The sequence below is a fragment of the Heliangelus exortis genome, chromosome 14 (assembly GCF_036169615.1).
Source record: "Heliangelus exortis chromosome 14, bHelExo1.hap1, whole genome shotgun sequence".
Classification (NCBI taxonomy): domain Eukaryota; kingdom Metazoa; phylum Chordata; class Aves; order Apodiformes; family Trochilidae; genus Heliangelus; species Heliangelus exortis.
In genome coordinates, this window is record NC_092435.1 from 9,906,933 (window position 1) to 9,919,994 (window position 13,062).

The following is a 13,062-nucleotide window of genomic DNA, read 5'->3' on the forward strand; positions in this document are numbered from 1 at the left end:
ACTGTTTGAATTCTGGTTTGAGACCAATTAATTCAGTGTTCTATCTGACAGCAACAAAAAGCTGTGGATTTGATGGATTTTCATCAGCCCTCAGGGAATATATGTCTTTTCAAGAAATAAATAGTGATGCCTTTCAAATTAGAATCAACTTTCTGTTGTTTGGTCCCGTTTATCTTGTCTGTTAGTCAGAGCTTACAAATTGTAGCTTTTCCAAACAAGTAAGAAAATTATGTTTGCTCGTAGCTGTAGACAATTTTCAAAGTAGCCAGAGCTTCAGCTTTTTTTATGAGGTGGCTGTACTTCAGAGGAATAAAATAAAAATTAACAACTAGAAGAAGAAAATACCACCCAATCAAATAGGAAGTGGGTCTGACAGTCTTATTATTTGGATAGCTTTTTGATAGCTCTTTTTCCAGACCAGAATAAGTCCCTTCCTATGAAGGGGTAATGTTTACATATGTTTTTCCGAGTGCCTTAAGCACCAGTAGCTCACTGCAGAGGGTCTGAGTTGATGATAGGTATATCAGAAGTACTTTAATTGTAAATTAATCTATAGTGTCAGCCTGTCAGTGCCATCTATGTCACCACCAACACTCTGCTGAGGTTTGCCAACAATACTAAGCCTTCTGTTGTGAATGTTGGTGCCTTCAGTGTTATTGAGGAAGAGGTTAAAAAGATGCTATTCAGAAGAGATGTTATTACAAAAGAAAGTCCAACTGAACAGTTCACAATGGCCCTTTCCAGTCCAAAGCTGGCTTCAAATCTGCCAGGAAAGAGCACTAATAATTATATCCACTTGGTCATGGTTTTCAGTCAGGAATTCTATGACCTCTTTGCTAATGTTATTTGTTGAAATCCAGAAACAGGCACAATAGAGGAAGTATTACTTACTTTTCTCTTTATTTTAAATATATATTCCCTAGATAACATGGATGTTACTAATTTTCAGTGTTGATACTGAAGTTCAACATATGCATCACTACCACACTGTTCTGCTTATCCCAAGACAATAAAGCCCTGATGTTTGTACAAACTGGAGTTTTGTTCACCACTTTGTACAAGTAATTGTCATTCATATTGTCATCTTATCTAGGTTTCTCTACTAAATTCTTGTCTTTATTGATAATGTTTGTTTCTTTTCAGTATTGTTGAAAGGTATTTTTTTTTCTTCCTGAAATGAGTGTTTCAGTCTGTAGATCTGACATCACAACTTAATTTGAAAGTAACTTTTTTCTTGGAGAATCCTTGCTTTAATTGAAATATTAAATCAATTCATTAACCTGCCTTTCAATTCCTGCCCATCTCCAGCTAAAGAAATAATAGGCAGACAAATTTTGGCTTCAGTTTTGTCAACTTAAGTAGGATAAGGTATGCTATTTAGCATATTTTCCTTGCATTTAGGACTGCTGTTCTGTGCAGCCTAATCTCAAGGTTCAGTATCTAGGATACAAATATTTTTATTATTTAAAAATGATGTTGGGAAATGAAGCAGAATTGCTGAAAATAAAATAAGGCAAGTTCTACCACAGAAGTATTTCACATGATCAGGTTTGGCAGAGGTTCAAGTAACTCAAAACAATAGGGAAAAAACACAGGGCAGTGCAACATTATTGGTTACTTGCTAATGAAGTGACAAAGTTTTCCCAAAGTACAAGAACCAGTGATAGTAAAGGATGCTTACAAAAATTTGGTATCACCTTTTTTTAATCTAATGCACTGATGGGAAAGGAATAGAACTTGCTAAGATAAAAATGGTATTTCGTGTCAGTAATGGCATGGCCTCTTCATATGAAACTACAGATTTATAAAGCATCACATATTAAAATATGTTATTTTTTTCTGGTTGAATACTTCCATGTTAGTATCATTCTTGTATGTGCTGTTTGGATCTAGAGCCAAGCACAACTGAAAATGTAATTTTATTTCTTATTTTAGCCTTTTTTAGAAACTATCTTACATTGCTTACCTCTATTCTCTTTTAGGAAGAACTCTGGAGTTCCTTATGTTGACGCATGTTGATTTAATAACAAAAGAATATGATTTGTGTTTGCTGCTTAGAGCCATAGTATTTTCAAACAACAGTAGCATTGAAATGACAAGTAAATGTACAATTTCCCCTTGTCAAGCACTGTGGGTGTATTTGAACTTGACAAAGCATAAACTGTAAAGTGGTTTCCTTTTTAACCAATATAGCACTAATGTATTTTGATACAACCTGAAGGGATAATATAGTCTTCCATTAATTGAAACTGCAAGAATTATGTAGAACTTTTGGAAGTTAATTCTAGGCTTCTGCCAACAAGTATACTGGATCATTTTACTTTAATGTCTAAAGACTTTGAACTAAACTTTTTTATACAGATTGCTTTAAAGACAAATAAGGAAAAATAATTTTAAAATTGTGCACGTAAGTATTGTTATGGCTAGAGTTGTCATTGTATTGTTATTCAGCATGTAGAACAGAAAATAAATTAATTTAAAATGCTTTTATATTGAGACTGTTAGAAAAGCCATAGGAAGTTGGGAAACTATATCCCATTAAAATGTATATGCTTTCAAATTTTATAAGGGCAAACACCCTGGGTATAAAGACAGATTAAGATGATCAAAGGTGAATTATTGGGTGAGGATTAAATTAATAAAGCTTTAATTGTGAAATAAGGGATAAAATTTAAGAGCTGTGATTAGACCAAGAACATTGGCTCTTGCTTTTTGCCAAGTGCCATATGTTCTCTGTATTACTGATATAATTAATGTAACACCTCACTGGTATAATTTTGAGCACTGTGCTTTTGTACTGCTCATTTGCTACTGCATCTGCATTATGCAGAATTTTAATAGGTATTGCTGGACAGTGTGCATTCTTAACAGTAAAAATTGAGCTGTAAAATCAAAAGTAGAGAAAAGGAGAAATGTTTACATTCACACTGAGGCCTGAGGGTGCAGCTCACAGGACAACACAGGACTCACCGTGGTCGTGGGAGGTGTTTGTATGCACCAACCTCTGCAGAGTGACCCCCTGGCAGAAGATGCTGTCATGGCCTCTCTTTTGGGTCAAGCTTCTTTAATTAGGTACAAAGAGACTCTGCAAGCAAAATATACATAGTTTAAAAATATAAACCAGTAATTCATTGGCAAACACACATAAATGATTGCTAAGATGCAGAGGGTAGGAGTCCTTGGCACCCAGGTCAGACCCTGGTGTGGCTCTAGGTTGATCTGTGGACATCATCAAATCATCCTGCTGATGCCTAGCTGATCCAGTTATTCTGTGTTTTTCTTTTGTTTCCTCAAGAATTTTATACCTTTCTACACTGGTGTTTTTCCTCTTGTGTCCTGTGAGCTCTTAGCTGTCCTGTCTCAACAGCTTTACCTCTGTCTGAAGTTTTGCCTTTCTCATCTTTCTACAGGCACTCATCTCTCCCAGGACTTCCACTCAGTCAGAGCCACCAGTCCTTGGTGCTGCTGAGAGAAAAGGTTATAGCAGCTACTGACATTTCTTAGGATTTACACCTTCTTCATGGACTGGCACAGAAAGAGTAAGTGTTTTCTTGTCCTGCTTTCAGACATTTGTCAAGCTTCAGTTTGCTGAGCTGCATGCTTTGTGAAGTTGGTATCCCTAGGATGCTCCTGTGTCTGAGCAGTTAGCCCATGGAGAAGAGGTTCCATAACGAAAAGCCTCAGTATTTCTGGTCTCTTAAGTGGCCTTCAACTGATCTTTCTTGTGATATTTTTGAGCAAACAATTCCCTATTTCTTCAGTCTGATGAAGTAGCAACTACAGGTAATTTACTGGGATACACTGGGGGGAAAAATTCAATTTAGAACTATTTTTAAAAGAAAGTTTCACACTCTATTTACTATGGAAATAGCCAAGATTCATCACAATTTTAACTGTTTACAAACAAGTAAATATTTACCGAAGGAAATTATCTTTTGTGTACTCTATGCATTGGAATAGAGCAGTTACATTTTAGAAGTTTTTATTACTTAAAAATAACCCGAGGAAGTAGTACAAATAATTAGGAAAATACTAACCAATTCTGAATATTTGCCCCTAACTTCAGCACACGTTTCAACCGTAGCTGCCAAGCTTGAATGCCAAGCACACTGGTTTTAATCACAAATTAAATTCTGACTTATTAAAGTTCTTCCAGTTTTACACAGTAATCTTTAATCATTAAAATTTCGTTCACTGCTTTCTCTTAACAGAAGTTGGTTTTCAGTACATAATCAGCATTTGTTGAATGTGAATATGTAGAAATTATTTTGTTTCACAGGAATGTGTCTTAGCAACCATGTCCTCTTGATTCCTTTGGGTACAAGGGGGAAAGAAATTAAACTTTCTTTTCTAATTAACATAATGCAGTTAGTCCAGATTGATGAAGGGGTGACTGCACATCTGTGACTGAGGAAATAAACCAAATATGTCAATTTGAATAAAATCGTAAACATTCCATGTTCAGCACAGAATTTCATATTGATTGTCAGCATAATAATTATGTGAGTGTAATTAATGTTAAGGCTCTAAAGTTGCTTGAGTAACAAGAATACCCTCGTACAGATCTGTAGCATTGTCAGCTCCCATGCAAGTAAAGGAATTTTAAGGGTGCTGTTATATATAATTAAAGTCAGCAAGCTGCCTGCTTATCAGCTAAATAAAAAGATTACTGGGCATGACCCTGGTAAATTTTTGACAGTTATCTCCTGTGAGTGTAACAAGGCTCTTTTATAGAATGATAGATTTTGTTTGCATGTTGTCTTGTCAGTTGCATCTTTGCTTTTACCTTGCTGTCCAGGCATGCTCTCCATCTCTGCTTCACACCATAAACTAAAAAGGCAATTGTTAAAATTTTCATCATGAGATTTCTTCTTACTGCAATTACTTTGTTCAGACTTAAATACTGAGTATGTGTTTCAGTGCAAGCTCTGTGATTTTTAGTGCTACGTTTCCCTCAGTTTGAATTTGTACACTTGAGCTGCAGTTGAAGGGCTCACAGAACAATATCAGCCCCAAGTATAAATTCCATGGATTTTTAAAGAAGAACAAAGGTATTATTCAATTTCTGTTGAAATAAGTTTTAAGCCTGGGACAGAGAGCATATTCTGAATTTGTTAATAAATCATTTTTTGGTGGTGGTGGGAGAAGCAAAAAGAAAGGAGGCTGTTGGAGAATACACTTTATAGTAAGGCTGAGGAACATAGTAGAGGCTGTGCAGCTGAAAGTCCTTTCTGAAGGAGAGTAAGGCACACTGAAAGAAATGAAAGAGACTGAATCATGCAGGCACACTCATGTGACTCAAGAGGAACATGGAGCACTTTTTGGTTTGTTCTGAGTCCGCAAACAAAAATAAAAGTTTGCAAGGGCAGAAATCTTGAGAAAAAATTATGCTGATTGCTAGATAATATTTGAAATACAGCCTGCATTTATCTTTAGGCATGATAATTTTTTTTTTTAAACATCAGTCTTCTAAAGATGAAGGCTGAGGACTCAGAAATATGAGAATGTGAAATAAATTACACTAATTGAATCCTATTTTTTCCTTTCAGAGACTGGCTTTACTCCACACGCCAACCACAATTTAGGTCCTTTAGAATCCAAGGATTTGCTTTTGAGAACACTCAACTTTGATCAGCTGACAGCCAAGCGCCTTACTGGACGTAAATGACTTCCAGCTGGTGTGGAAAGTCAAGTTCACTGCAAGACTGCAGAAAATGTTGCTGTACTTGAAACTGTTTATTTCACTGGCCGCACCACAAGGCATGGCTGATCAGTCAAGGTGTTTTGCAGTGCAGAAGGATGCCAAGTTATATTTAATTTCATGTTCACGTGCAGTGATATTCAAATTTCAATTTTTACTCTGAAATTCGGCCTTAGTTTACCACAAATTGTTTATATCTTTAACTTCTGATAGTTGTTTACCTTTTCTGATAGCTGTTTTGACTTTAAGCATTCAACAACTGCCATTTATATATATTTGTGTGCAGTCATTTTCCAATACTGGAAAGAACTTACAAACATACAGTTCTAATTTTTCAGAAGTCGAACAGTGATGCATCTGTTATTCTGTTCCACTTATGTTTCAATTGAATGAAGAGGGCCAGCTGAAATAAAGATACTTATAACAATTTTAAATACATTGTCTTTCACGCTAACAAGAAAAATGGGTAGCAATGTCAAACAGCAGAAGAATAAATGTGTGACTAGATGCATGTCAAATATTATGTATAGGTCAGCAAAGAAAATTAAGACAAATGTAGTTCAGTTGTCTAAGCTTTCCAGCGTTGTTCTGCAGCCTGTGTTGTCTCTCTTGTCTTATGGTGAAGAATTACAGCACTTCTGCAAATTTATCCTGTATATCTGACATGTTTATCATGGCGTTTACAGCATTTCTGAGTTTCCATCCTGAATATATGTATGTATATATATTCTCTGAAATGCTTTGGAAATTACCTGGTCTTAAGCCATCCCTTGTAGTCTCTGTGTACTGTCGCTTCTGGTATTTCCATTAGAGTCTGGTGCAAATAGTTAATATAAGGGAAATGCAGAATTAAACTGATTTGCATGAGGTCTTGGTATGTTGGGATATGGTAGGGCTAATTCAGGGAGCTGTCAGTTGTCTAATGCAGCTGTCATATGCAGAATCTTTTCCTTCACCTGGCTGCAAGCTTCTCCTCTGGTCTCCTATGGTCCAGGACTTCTGTGTGTGCTGTTATAAGGCTCAGAGTAAGGAAATTTTCCTATGGATGAGCATAAGAGGTTTTGTGGAGACCTGAGATCTGATATACTATGCACTTCTTTTTTTCAACCCAGTTCTTGCTGTTCAAAATTCTGTCCTTTTTAGCCCATGTTTTGTTTTTTTTTTTTCTCTCCTACAGTTCTTGTGGATTGAAAGATATTCAAGAGTTGTTGCTCTCTATGTCTTCCTCATAAATCTTAACAATATTTTTTGATTATTAAACTTGGTCTCAGGATTTGAAATTTGATACAGTGGCAGATCTTTCATTGGTTTGTGCACCAGTAGTACCATTCCTTTATGGCAAGATGAAATAATCGTTAGCTGGTAAGAGCTTTTGGTAGGTTTTTTTGGGGGTTGGGGTTTTTTGATTGTCTGGGGCACTCTCTCCACTTCCACAATGGCCTTTTTTGACATCTGAGGTCTTGTGCTGGTCCCTGCAGGGAAGAGCATTTAAACTAGGAGCCAAAATTATGTGCCTTGCCAGAGATTTACATTCCTGAGATATCCCTCCAAAGCACACTGTGTGGAGGCAAAGATACCCAGATGCTGCTGGGAACTGCTGCTGTCACAGGTAGGAAGAATTTTTGGTGATCCACTCTGAATTTCATTAAATACAGTGCAGAAAGCACAGTTTCAGGGGGTAAGCTAAAAAGTACAGGTATTAATAAGAAGAAATTATACTAGGTTTCTTTCCTTTTAGTTTGTAAACTGTTTCTCTAATTCAAATTTTTGCATGAGGCCAATAGATAGTTAAACTAGAACTAGGTAAGATTTTATTGTCTCCAGAGCTCACTTACTGATGTCCTCATTATGAAGAAACAGAGAAATTCCATCTGTGAACCATCTCAAACAATCATTTCATTCATGTTTAAGAACCTGACTCATTTCCCTTGCATTTCGGATTTGAAATGTGAACTGAAATGTGTCACTGTAGATAATAAACAATAACAATGAACACTATAAATACTTTAGCTGGCAAGTCCAACAGATTTGTTCATGGAAGCAAAGGTGATTTAAGGATATGACAGTTCAGATAAACTATAGGAACACCCCTAGCTGGTTGAGCTAACTTCATAATATTGCCAAGAATAACTCTGGAAGCACTTTGTCACTTCCAAAGCAACGCTCCTTTCCTCACTGTACAAACAATTGTACAAATGCACTTAATCTTTTAGTCACATGGTGGTTGGTTGTCAGCTGTGCCTTAGCTTCCTTTCACATTTTTAAGAAACTGCTTAGGACACTGTACTCAGTCATTTACATACCGTGTTAGCCCAGCATTTCTCTGGGTATGTTTTTGTTTCTTTGTTTTGGTTTGTTTTGGTTTGTTTTTCCCAACAGCGTTCCTTAAAAGATATTTCTTTCTTCCTATTTACTACTGTCCTAAAATGCAACGTGTCAATGTAGAAATGCTGCTAAATTTACACTCGTTAATATATAAAGATAGACATTTCTTCTTCACATGTGTTCTCAGAAAGATGCCTCCTCTCCTAATTGCCAAACCATCCACACAATACACTTGTCTATACAAAGTATAGACCACATAAACAATAAGCAAAATTTTGAGATATATTTAGAAGACAGCTTGCCAGACTTCCTTCTTGTTAAGTGCTATATTGTGTGCCAGGCATATACAGTGAATTGAGAATTGTTTTTTTGAAAACTAATTTTTTTTTAAATCATGTTAGTTTTATTTCACTTTGTGGGGTGCATAGACAGGGCCAGGTATTATTATATTGCCTTTTCTACTTCAAAATAAAAACAGGCTATTCAGTTAATGGTTCACAATTGGATGGTACAAAATTCTGCCAACATACCAATAAATTAGCATTAACTATTTATATTACATCCAAGTAATATACATAGTGATATCTAGTTAAATGATTTTATTAATAAATAATAGTTTTAAAACCTGTGAGGGCAGGGTTTTCTGAGGATGATGCCACCACCCCATACACTAAAATGGGGATGACCAAACTGGGCTTCTTTCTTCTTCAGAAGAAGAAGAAAATAATCATGTTATTAACACCAAATACTCTCTCCATGGATGATTTGTTAACAGAGATGATCAAAGCCAGGATTTACAGGAGAACTTCTTTATATTTCGTACCTGGAAAGAGTCTGAAGTGTGTGCCAAACACGTGAGCCCCCAGACTTGATCTCCTCCTTTAAATGGTGGGGAATGTCCTTTCCGTGGGCATGGAACCCTCCTCTCCTTCCTCCTTCCCTGGCCTTGCTCTTCCCAGGGCTGTTCCTTGCACTTTTCCCCTCACTCCCAGCAGTTTTTTTGCCCTTCCTCACAGCAGCTTTCCCACCTGCGCTGAGGGGCGCAGCTGTCACCTCAGGTGTGTCTGGTTGGAACTGGCTGGAACCGGACAGAACTGGCGGCACTGCGTGTGGTGCAGCCTCCACCTCTCCTCACGGAGGCTGTTCCTGTGGCATTCCTGCTGCTAAAACCTCACTTCCCATGCCAAGGAAAAGCTCAAGTGGGAATCCCAAGCTTTTTGGGATTGCTTGGGGTGCCTGCCCTGAGGTTGCTCATTGGCGGGAAGGAGCTTGAGCTGAGCTTCCAGGAGAAGTCTGGGGAAGTTCTGCCCAGCTCCCTCAGGAACCTGCTCCACAGGAGGGTCAACCAACCTACCAGGATTCTCCACAAGCAGGGTAAATCCTGACCTCTTTGGATTTTCCCCAGGCTGATGGGATTCCCCACAAGCAGGGTAAGTCCTGACCTCCTTGTATTTGCCAAGGATTCCTGTTTTTTCTGACTGGTTGACCATGAGAACCCCCGGAGAGTTTCCTGGAGTTGGGTTCTGAATGCTTTTCTGCTTCCAGAGGTTGTGCTGCTGCAGAAACAGAATATTTCACCTTCCAGCCCTCAAGTCTGTTTTTTGCTGCCTTTTTCTATGAAGGGTGGTGGCTGCTTTGCTGGATGGTGGTAGTTACAGCAGATGGATAATAACCAACATACAAAGAGATAAAAAAAGAGAAAGAGTTGGTAGAGTCAAAGCCTTTTTGTTTGTACCTCACAGAGCTTTGAGACTGGAAAAGAAAACCAAGGGTTAACTTTTCTAAAAAAAAAAATAATAATAATAATAAAAAATAAGAACTGCTTAAGAGAAAATACAAAATAAACTTTGAATAAAAAAAATTCAGATGGTCATTAACTATGTTAAATGGCAGGGAGCTTTCAGCCCACCAGGCACCAATTTTATTATTCTAATAACATCTTAGAATGAAAAAGATAAAGTCTTATAAAAAGAGGCTGTTAACTTTGATGGCGCTTAATCCAGATAACTTTTGCAATACCAATTAATGTGCAAAGATACAAAACATATATTCAGCAACAAAAATAGTCCTCTCCTGAAAGGCCCCCATGCAGACATTTCCAGATCTGTTCTTTTTTGCATGCAGATGCTTAAGCCCAGCAATCTTCAAAGAAAAAAAAAAAAAAACAAAAAAAAACCTTAACAAATACTGTGTTCTAAACAGTTATCTATAGCAAAATAATTATTGGAAATTCAGAAGAGTAGGAGAACCTGAGTTTGGAATGGTAGTTCCATTTGCAGTCTGAGCTTTGCCATACATTACGTATGTTACTAATGGCTACAGGTAGGTTACATGTTAGTAATATTGGATACATATTCCATGTGTATATAATAATGTTTGGTCATACAATGAAGTAAATCCTTCTTGAGATTATTTGTACACTAATTTACAAATGCAATCATTTTATGTGTAGTGGCTTGGGATTTCTATGTGTATTTTGGGACAATATAAATATTTATTTTTGTCAGTATTATGTAAACAAGTCAGGATTACTTTGTTTTCAGCACCTTGAAAAGTGAATGCTGTGAACTTTGTTTACTTTTTGAGAGATCTGGAAGTGAAATGTCTGGGATTCTTGAGTGGTAAACCTCCTTTTCTTAAAAGTCCCTGGTCTTTACAGTGTTTTTTTCAACTGAAGCCTTCTTTTCTGTGAAAGAGGTTTAGGTTATTCATTGTACAGGAATTCTAATTCAAATGCTGAGACAATGTAGCCTTCGAAATTTAGATACAATTTTTTTTTTTTTTTTTTTTTTTTTTTTTATTACTTGTATCCAAAGAAGTTGGATTTCACGTGCCAGATATGATTGTAAATTTTTCATTCCATCTTTGCAACTAATTCATAGTTTTCTATCTTTATAAAATGATTTGGTCTGAAAGCATTGAGAAAAATATTTAATAATTTAGTAGTATTCATTGCATGAGACAGTTTCTATATGTATCTCTTAATTATTTCAAATTATACTTTCCCTTAACTACTCTTTTCCAAGGTGCTGTATAGGCATTTTTAAATGTGGGAAAACAGTGTACAGGCACAGGCAGGTGTATCTGCCCTTTCTCACGTGTACTAGAACAGCTGGAAATCAGTTTGCAATGGGCAGTGGTAATCTCAGGAGGTACTGACCCCCAGAACATTCAGTAATGATCAGCATGACACACCCAAAGGTGCAGAAGATAGTCTTTGATTTGTTGTGTGTTAACTCCTGTTAATAAAAATTAGAAAAATTCTTGAGTAATATTGAGGAAACAATCAATTGCTTTCAATATTTACTCCAGTCCAGGGTCCACATTCTTTGTTTCCTGTCCTTTTTTTATTCGTGTCACAGCAACCAGTTGAGGATCTCCTTGATCATTATTAAAAAATTACAATTAATTTCTCTGTTTTAAAGTGATTTTGGAAACTATGTTAGAACAACAGTGAAAACTGGTGACAAGACTATTTCACTCTAGTGTGGGAAGACAATTTTTATATTCCTAGGCAAAATAGCCATTAAGAAGTCATAAGTAAAAAAATCCCTTGTGTTCTGTGAACTGGAGGAATAAAATCCTATTACTAGCTAATTCTTTGAACTGCAGTTTCTCAGTGGAAGGGATTGAAATGTACTGCTTATATAAAGGATAATGCAGGAAAATCATTTTTAAATGCAAGCAAGTCTTTTCATGCCTGTAGAATTTTCCTATGTGGAATCCTGCAAAAATGAAAGGGGAAAATTTAAAAGGTGTCTGTTTGTACCTGTTCTTTAGAAGCAGGCTGTAATTGTGGTTTTTTTCCTCCCACTTCTGCCCAACCCCTTTTGCCAGAGTAATTCATGTTGTTCAGGCTTGAACACCCATTTCTGTGTGACTGGAAAGTGTACCTATATCAGCAAGAAAACAAGTTATTAAGCAGCTGAAGCTAATAACAGGAATTTTCTTTTGGAAGTGAAATAAACTAAAGATAATTGAAATAGGTTGAGGTCCTTATTCAAGAAAATGCTAAGGTTTAGCTTTCTGGGGTTTTTTCCAGTGGAAAAAGCAGAAAGGTTTTACGCTGGGGATATTACTCCCTTCTGGGGAAAAAGGCAGCCTTATTTCTAGAGCATTCTATAAGCCTAAATGGAAAGTGAAAGGTATAGGGACTCAATTTCTGAAGTCTTCCAGACACTGAGAAACCTGGTTTTGATGGTGGTCTGAAAGGAAGATTCAATAAAAATAGCTGGGAGAATAACATGTTTCTGCTTAATTCACAAATGTGTTGTCAACTGGATTATTAAGCATGAAACTTCAAATATTCCACAGTTTTACATGTGTAATATGTGTTTATATGTTTACATGTGTTTACATGTGTATATATATATTTATAATTGTGGCTGTTTCTCTTCAATTAAATATGTGGTTGTTGGGGGGGAGGGGTTGTGTTTTTGGGTTTGGTTTTTTTGTTGTTGTTTTTTGTGGAGTTTTTTTTGTCTGTTTTTGAGTTGTTGTTCTGTTCATACTTCTCTTTTTCTTTCACTGGTAAAATATTTTTTTCATTCTGAAGATGATTACTTATATCACAACAAAGGGGAGAAATACAGGAAATGTATTAAATATAATCTTTTGATATTTGCTTCCAGCCATTGATCTTATTGGCTCCCAGAAAACTGAGAATTAAACAGGGAAGACTTTAAGGAATGAAAAAAAAAAGGGGGGGAGGGAGGGGAGTGGGGAGGAGTGGGAAGGGTGTGGAAGGGGTGGTGCCTTCGCAATATTTTTTACTTTAGGATTCCCAGACCTTACAGCACACCGTGTCAAATTTCATCTTTCAAACTAGCTGCATAAGTTGATACCATTCCCAATATATGAGAAAAAAATACAGCTTTCTGTAAGGGGACATACCCAGTGTGTGTTTCTGCAATGATAAAGGAAATTCAGAATGTTAGCTGAATTTCATGGCACTTTTTATCTTTTCCTGTTAAAGGTTAAAAGAAAGCCCCAGGGCATCTCCAAAAGTCTTAACAAAGACAGCGTGATTTTTCTGG

At 36.5% G+C, this 13,062-nt stretch overlaps 1 long non-coding RNA gene across 1 annotated transcript; it reads left to right on the forward strand.

Moving 5' to 3' along the window:
• The first annotated feature begins 1,110 nt into the window (after window positions 1-1,110).
• On the forward strand, window positions 1,111-6,135 carry LOC139802632 (uncharacterized). Its single transcript, XR_011728730.1, has 2 exons — window positions 1,111-3,783; window positions 5,552-6,135. It is a non-coding gene; the product is annotated as an uncharacterized lncRNA (long non-coding RNA).
• The last annotated feature ends 6,927 nt before the right edge of the window (window positions 6,136-13,062 follow it).